Source organism: Phyllobates terribilis, unplaced genomic scaffold, assembly GCF_046119375.1.
Source record: "Phyllobates terribilis strain yellow unplaced genomic scaffold, ASM4611937v1 Scaffold_131__1_contigs__length_4997060, whole genome shotgun sequence".
In the NCBI taxonomy this organism is placed as follows: domain Eukaryota; kingdom Metazoa; phylum Chordata; class Amphibia; order Anura; family Dendrobatidae; genus Phyllobates; species Phyllobates terribilis.
The window spans coordinates 2,436,422-2,445,093 of record NW_027362891.1 but is presented as its reverse complement, the minus strand read 5'-3'; positions in this window follow the sequence as shown (position 1 = coordinate 2,445,093).

Genomic DNA, 8,672 nt, shown 5'->3' with positions numbered 1-8,672 from the left:
TCCCTTCCTTCCTTCGCTGAAAAGGATTTTACAGGTAAGGTCTTACCAAAATCCGTCTTTTTCTCGTTTTACCCTATAGCCTATTTACACTCCACTTCTCAGCAGCTCTCGTTTATAATCTTTCAGTGTAAATGCATATTAAGTCTCAGCATTGGCTTACCCTGCCTGTTCTGTAGAGATTCTCAGCAGCCATCTTATTATCATCACAGACAGGATTAAAATAAAAGGTAACATCTTGTCATATAGATAATACAGGATCCACCATTCACAAAAGGCGATGGTCTCAGCTGACCTTCTCCCCCCTCTCTGCACAATGACCTCTGCACAGGTCAGAGAGCATGCCTATAACCCAGTGAACATCCACAGTCTAAAGTGGTCCATATATCCACTGTAAGGCTTATCAGCTCAGGTAATATTGCCGCCTGATCATTTAGAGAGAATACAATTAGAAAAATCTTGACAATCAGAAATTAAAAACCTATTGATAAAAAAGAATATAAATGTCTGGTTTTAATAATTACAGAAATTTCTAGCTGATATATTCCTTAACATGATCAACACTCGTATAAGACGTAGATAGTACTCGGACCTCACAAGTGACCGTGGTCAGATAGTATTTAATCTAAATCACAATTAGTCAGGAAGCAGGAAACCACTAGAATAAAATTCCGCAAGTACAACAAACGTGATTGTATATTATCATGTCGTCACTGAATTTTGGGTCTTCTATCCTTTGGATTACGAGCTCGGAGAGAATGAAGACACAGGACAGGATGTTTGTGTCTAAACATACTCTAAAAACTTTATTACAAAACACAGGGCTAATATACACCCTAAAGGCAGGAAACGGATTTGCCATATATGGTTCGATTATACAGTTTAGCTGAACAAGCGAAAAAAACTAGTTTCTGTATGCTTTAAAATATTTAATTAGACTTATCTAGTTAGCAAGGTCATTTCATCTTTCTGCAAGAACACATTATTGCTACAAGAAGAAACATCTGGCCAGGGAGAATCACGTTATCTTTTTAGCAAGGACACGCTATTGATACAAGAAGGAACATTTCAGCTTGCTGTTTTTTTACCTAAAATAACTGTCAGACTTATATAGCATAGATGGGGCCTTTAAACTTGAGGGACTCCATCTTCTGCTATAACATTCCATCCTTTTGTTCCTTCATTTATCAATACGAATTTCTATGTTTTCTTTTAGTACAACGCTGAATACACATTAAAAAAAGCTTAAAAACCAAATAAACCGCAAGACACATTAGCAAAACCTGTAAAATAGCTTGTACTATACCAGCCAACCACCCACCAATACCTTTAAACCAATTTGCGGGATTTAGAAAGGAAAATATCTGTGTGGAATTATTGGCCAAAGTATCTGAACAGTTCACTCAAAAGTTTATCTCTTCCCATGAGACTGGGACAGCGAGAAAGGGTATGCTAGTGGACGTCACAGGGGCATGTGTACATATCCAACAATTAGCAATGGTCTGGTTTTGCTCCTTTAGTCCATCGATTAGAGCAAGATGGTGTCTAATGAATCTATTGTCGTCTCCATCCATGGTGCCTAACCTAGTCCATGCACCTGTGGTCGCAAGGATGCAGGTAAGTATAAACAATGTCATCAGTCTTTGTCCGCTGGTTCTCCTAGTATCTTTTTGCAATGGGACGCGTGGATCCAGGTCTCTTTTCCCTCTAACTTAACGGCTGTGCTTGTGGTCAGCAGAACTTGAAAGGGTCCATCAAACCGTGGATCTAGGCTTTTCCTCACGTGTCTTTTTATAACCACCCAGTCTCCAGGTTGCAGCATATGGCTGCTAGAGTCTTGATCTGGATCTGGAAGAGAACTGAAGACATTATCATGTACTTGCTTAATCTTTTTGTGTAAAGTCCTCACATAGGAACTTAGCACATGGTTGTTCATTTCTAATGCTTGCGGATAGAGACACCCTAGGCTGGGTACGTTGCCAAACAATATCTCATATGGAGAGAGTCCAGTCTTTCTATTAGGCGTGTATCTTACTGAAAACAGAGCAAGTGGTAAACAGTCCGGCCATGGTTTTCCTGTCTCAGCCATGGCTTTCTGAATTTTTAATTTCAATGTCCCATTCAGTCTTTCCACTTTACCACTACTTTGTGGGTGATATGGGGTATGGAATGCTTGTTGAATTCCTAGAGCTGACATGACTTCATTCATTATTTCACCTGTGAAGTGTGTACCTCTGTCACTCTCAATTACCTCTGGTACCCCATACCTGCAGACCACCTCCGCAAGCAGTTTCTTTGCGGTTGCCGCAGCCTTGGCTTTGGCAATCGGGAAAGCCTCTGGCCATCCTGAGAACAAATCAATACAAACCAACACATATTCCCATGATCCTGACTTTGGCAGCTGAATATAATCAATTTGCAGTCTCTCGAATGGATAGAGGGGCCGGGGTGTGTGTTTGGGTGGTGTTTTAACTACTCTACCCTGATTATGTGTAGCACATATCATGCACCCTTGTACCAGGTTTTCAATACAGGTGGAGAATCCTGGTGCCACCCAATGTTTCTGCATCACACTCATCACACCCGTTTTAGATTGGTGTGTCGGCCCATGTAGTATCTGGGCAGCTGCTGGGTACAGTGCCCTTGGAAGTCATCGTCGTGTCCCTTTCCCCCATACCCCAATTTGCTTCATTCAGGCATGCACCTTCCTTTAACCACTTATCAACCTCCTCCTTTTGAGCCTGAGCCTGCATTTGGGATAAGATGTCCTCCGACACAAAGGGTTTTTTAGGGGCACTTAACTGACGTACTGTTGACCCTTGTTGCGGCTTACAGGCTGCTGTTTTTGCCGCTGCATCTGCCATCGCATTTCCTCTGCTTACCTGGTCGGTGCGTCTGGTATGTGCTCTTACCTTTATGACAGCTACTTGTTTAGGTAGTTGTAGCGCATCAATTAACTGCTGGACCGCATCAGCATTCTTAATGGGGTGTCCTGCTGCCGTCAGGAAACCTCTTGACTTCCATATTGGACCAAAATCATGCGATATACCGAATGCGTACCTAGAATCTGTGTAAATGTTAACAATACTACCTTCCGCTAGTTTACAGGCCTCGGTTAGGGCCCTAAGTTCAGCTTCTTGAGCCGACTGGTGTGGGAGCATTGGTTCTGCCTTGATTACTGCATTGAGGGAGACAACTGCATATCCAGTATGGAAGGTACCTGAATCGTCCTGATGACGGGATCCATCTACAAAAAATTCAAAATCTGCATTTTGTAATTCATGTTCAAATCCAGTAGGTAAACCTGCCGTTTCTTGTGCCATCATTTGTACACAGTCATGAGGAACTTCCTCTCTTGGATCTTCCTTAAAAAGCACAGTACCTGACTCCTCCTTTAGATCCGAGAGAGGTAACAAAGTTGCTGGATTCAGGGTAGTACACCTCTGTAAAGAAACATTGGGAGGCATTAACAGTGCACATTGTAACCTGAGATGACGTGCTGCTGAGAGGTGAGCGGGTTGCACTTGATTCAATATAGTGTAGACATCATGAGGTGTTAGAACGGTGAGCGGGTGGTCAAGAACAATGTTTGCGGATTTATGGAGTAATAGTCCAACAGCATGCAGAGCACGTACACAGGATGGTGCACCTCTGGCTACCGCATCCAATCTGCCACGAAAGTAGGCAACAGGTCTCTGATTATCACCGTGTGTTTGAGTTAAAACTCCTGCTGCATGTCCAGCTTGTTCATGAAGGTACAGAGTAAATGGGAGCTCATAATTAGGGGTACCCAAAGCTGGAGCGGCCAAAATACGGTTCTTGAGAGAATAAAAACAGTCTATTGCCTCTGATGTTAGTACAAAAGGTGTTGGGGTAAGACAGTCATAGAGGGGCTGCATTAAAACAGAGATGGCATGAATCCACTGTCTGCAATAGGAAACAAGTCCAAGAAAAGTTCTGAGGGCTGCAACATTAATGGGGACGGTGAATGCCTGTACTGCTTGTTTGCGTGCATTTGTTAAATGACGAGCTCCTGGTGTAATGCAATGTCCCAAAAAGGTGACTGAAGATTTACAAAACTGAAGCTTATCTTTCGATGCCTTGCAGCCAGCGTGATAGAGAAACAACATAAGCGATATAGTTGCACTATGACATTGTTTCCTGGAGGGGGCACAAATGAGCAGGTCATCGACATATTGCAGAACAACGATATGTGGTTCAGACCATCCCTCCAGTATTTCCTGCAGGCTTGCAGTGTACATTGTGGGTGAATTCTGGGCACCCTGTGGCAACACTGTCCATGTATATTGACTACCCTGGAATGTGAAAGCAAACAGGTACTGGCAGTCAGGATGTAATGGTACACTGAAAAATGCATTTGCCAAATAAACCACTGAAAAGCAAAGAGAATTAGAAGGTATCTGTGACAGAAGAGTATGCGGGTTGGGCACAACTGGTGTTAGAAGTTCTGTGGCTTTGTTAACCAACCGGAGGTCATGGACCATTCTATATGCGGCTGGTTGTGCTGGCACGCTCTTTTTCTTTACTGGGAACAGGGGAGTGTTGCAAGGGGACTGGGTTTTGACTAGGACTCCTCTCTGTAGTAATTTTTGGACCTGCTGGGCTATGGCATTCTCCTGAGCCGAGCTAAGGGGATACTGCTTCTGTTGAGGCAAGATGGCTCCTGGTTTTAATTTCACCATTACTGGTTGAACTCTTAACCTACCAACATCTGTTTTGCCTGAGGCCCAAAAATCATGTGGTACAGCCTGCTCCAATATCGGGGGAAACTCATTTGTCTCTTCTATGCTGGCAATATCTAGTGACATAATTTTGCAAAGGGTACTTGGTTTTAAACCTGGGGTCATGGTGACAGTGCCATCGGGATGATACTCAATATGTGCTTGTAATTGGGACAACACATCATTTCCCAAAAGGTTACATTGGCCTCGGGGCGATACCATGAGCTGGCTATGTACAGTAGCTCCTTGAATTTGCAGGGGAATTCTTTTAGTGACAGGAAGCAGGACAGACGGGGAATTGAAGGGGGTGGCAATGACATGATGTGAAAAATCAGTGTCAGTATATGGCCAATCACCTTGCGTAATTACTGAATTGTCGGCCCCCGTATCTACTTGGAAATCGATTTCATGTCCCCCTGGTAGGTTCACCTGCACTATACAACTGGGAGTTGGGGGTAAGGAGATGAGGGGGTTCATGTGCAAGCTTCCCTCATCCTATGGGGGCGTTGTTTGGTCGGCTGGAGGACCCGTACTCTGAGCATTTGGATACGGGTTGGTCCTACAGTTCTTTCTAAAATGTCCTGGCTTTTTACATCCGTAACATAGTCTCTGTCCTTCTCCTTCAGTCTGTCCTCTGCCTCTGTTGTTTCTAGGAGTCGTCTCTACTATATGTATTCTGGCAGCTCTTTTTGCCTGCGCTATGTCATGCTGTGCCCCCTGAGCTATTCTAGCTAAATCTTCTGCCTTCACTGATCTCCAGTCCGGTCTACTTGCTTTTACCTTCTCTGCAATCTCTTTGTTTAGTCCATTCATGAAAGCACTTGCTAATACCCTCTCACTAGTCTTATTCCCGGGGTTGAACCCCATTTCTGACCAGGTTTTCTTTAGTGCATAGAAATAATCCTTAGGATCTTCCTCCTTTCCCTGCACTCTATCTTCTAGTGTAACTTGCTTTTCTGCTTGCCTGTCTTGACATGCTTTTACCAACGCTGCTGCGAATAGGACTCCAGCTGCTGCATCATTAGATTCTGCATCTACGGGTCCGGTCCTATTGGCATACTGTTTTTTTGTCTCATCTATCAACCTATCATAGCGGGCTTCATCTGCCAATTTTCCCTTAATTACCCCCTGCAGATCTATTCTAGTGGCATGATACGTATCCTGTATGGTGGTGATCATTCTAGCAAAACCCATAGGGGACTGGGACGGATCTGGCAGCTGGGAGATCAGTGCCAACTGCTCTGAAGGACTCCATGGTCTATACATTAACATTGTACGAGCTTCCTGACCTGGAACCACTGCATCCCCCCCTGCTGCTGCTGCTGCTGGTGCTCCTGGCACAACTACCGTCCTCATTGGGAATAGACTAGCTGGGTGGGGTCTCGGTCCTCCACATGCCACACAGATGTCTACTGTCAAGGGGTTCTGTTGTCCACATCTGGGGCAAACCCAACATTTAGGTTCCTGGGAATTCTGGTACTGGGGTGGGGGTGACGTCGGGAGCGGACAGGGAGGAAAATCTGTCATTCCAGTTTTTGTCAGTCTGTAACGTCCGTCTCCTAATTCTTCAATCTTTCCTTCAAAATAAGCGCATGCATTCATCCATACATCTACTGTCTTCAACAGACCCTTATCTTTCAACCATCCATGATAGGAGTTAAAGAAGGATTTCCATTTCTCTCCATTCATCTCTCCATTCTCATTCATTCCCGCTTTACACAATATTTTGTCAATTCCAATCAGTGCCTGTTTCCCTTCTCTGCGTACCACTAAGTCTTTGGCTATAATGCCTTCCTTGGCATTTTGGTTCCCCATTTTTTTCGGTTCTCCTCACCTAGAAGAGACTCCTCAGTCACTTAGACAATGGGCCACAAAGGTTTCTGAACCATTCCACTACTAGCCTCTCTAGGACTTATACGCCAACCAGAAAAACAGACCAAAAACATCAATCCCGGGACACATCCACAACACAATCATCGGATCCATACTTTCATTAAATTCTCCAAAGGATAGAAGGCAGGACTGTCAATTTATCTGAGGGATTCTACTGGTTCAAAGGGACCTGAGCCAGACAACAATCTGTTGAATTACCTGGGGAGCCGACCGCTCGGGGGTGAGGGAGTCTCTTCTATGCAGTGATATAATTAGGTAGAATATAACAGTTATTCTTACCTCAGCGCTGTATATATCACCAACAGAGAGCTTCACTCGTCCCACGTCTCGGACCGGTCGAGCACCCTTGGGTAGATTAACTCAAGGTCCCTGTTCGAGGCGCCAGCTGTCGTCACTGAATTTTGGGTCTTCTATCCTTTGGATTACGAGCTCGGAGAGAATGAAGACACAGGACAGGATGTTTGTGTCTAAACATACTCTAAAAACTTTATTACAAAACACAGGGCTAATATACACCCTAAAGGCAGGAAACGGATTTGCCATATATGGTTCGATTATACAGTTTAGCTGAACAAGTGAAAAAAACTAGTTTCTGTATGCTTTAAAATATTTAATTAGACTTATCTAGTTAGCAAGGTCATTTCATCTTTCTGCAAGAACACATTATTACTACAAGAAGAAACATCTGGCCAGGGAGAATCACGTTATCTTTTTAGCAAGGACACGCTATTGATACAAGAAGGAACATTTCAGCTTGCTGTTTTTTTACCTAAAATAACTGTCAGACTTATATAGCATAGATGGGGCCTTTAAACTTGAGGGACTCCATCTTCTGCTATAACAATCATTAGGCTATATTTAGTAGCTTTACCGAGAATTCTATAATAAAGGCTCAGTGGTCAATGTTCTCGTGTATAAAACATTCACATAACATAAAAATAAGTAACAATGCATAACACTGACGTGGTAAATATAAAGCTTCCTCCTAAAAGGAAAACCCCACGCGGGGAGAGGACCACATCTGAAGACTCGACAATGACACATTATGATGGAATGATCATCTCGGAGCTTCTCCTGCTGAGCCTTCACCTCTTTCCAGGACATCGAGGAAAAAAAGAAAATACCTGACTATTCAAGGAACCATTCCTAAATAATTCTTAGTATTCTGGGATATTTGGCTGCATCCATTCTTTATGGAAATAAGGATCTACAAAAGCCAAACTGTTGTAAAATGCAGCAAATGTTCTATTGTGTGGTATACTGGGATCTACGGGGGCTTCAAACTCTGGGGTGACCATTATAAAGCAGCACAGAGCCCATTGTATAAACTCTACTGGTATATTTAGCTGTATTAGAACCAAAATATCTAACTGAAGGCCCACCATACATATTAGACTAATGTTGACCTATCCCACCGATATTGACAGATTCAGCTGAAACTCAAATGTGTATGGGGGCCCAGACAACTGATTGTTGGGGAAGTTAAAGGGGTATTCCTATTTCCAAGATCCTATCCCAATATGTAGTAGGTGTAATAATAATATTAGCAAATACCTCCAATTAGAAATGTAGTATAGTCCTTCTGATTAGCAATGTTGCTTACCCCATGTGCAAGGCATTGCAGTAGCTTAGGCATCCATGGTTACGACCACACATAGTTACGCTTAGTGGTCGTAACAATGAATACCTAAGCTACTGCAATGCCCTGCACATGGGGTAAGTGACATAGCTAGTCAGAAGAACTATCCTACATTTATAATTGTAGGTATTTGCTAATATTATTACACCTACTACATATTGGGATAGGATTTTGGAGATGAGAATACCTCTAAAGTGTCCGACATGTCCGATTTTGAACTATTGATCCTTCTGTTTCCCTGGAGATAGCTTATCACCAAAGATGTAGGACTGCGGTTCTCTTATAGAGAACACAGAGACACTCGGCTGAAGTACTCTTGTGTATGGGACAACGCTTTACTGTTGGAATTGCTGTGGCATATGAGAGGAGACTGACTATGAGCATCACTATCACGGTGAAAA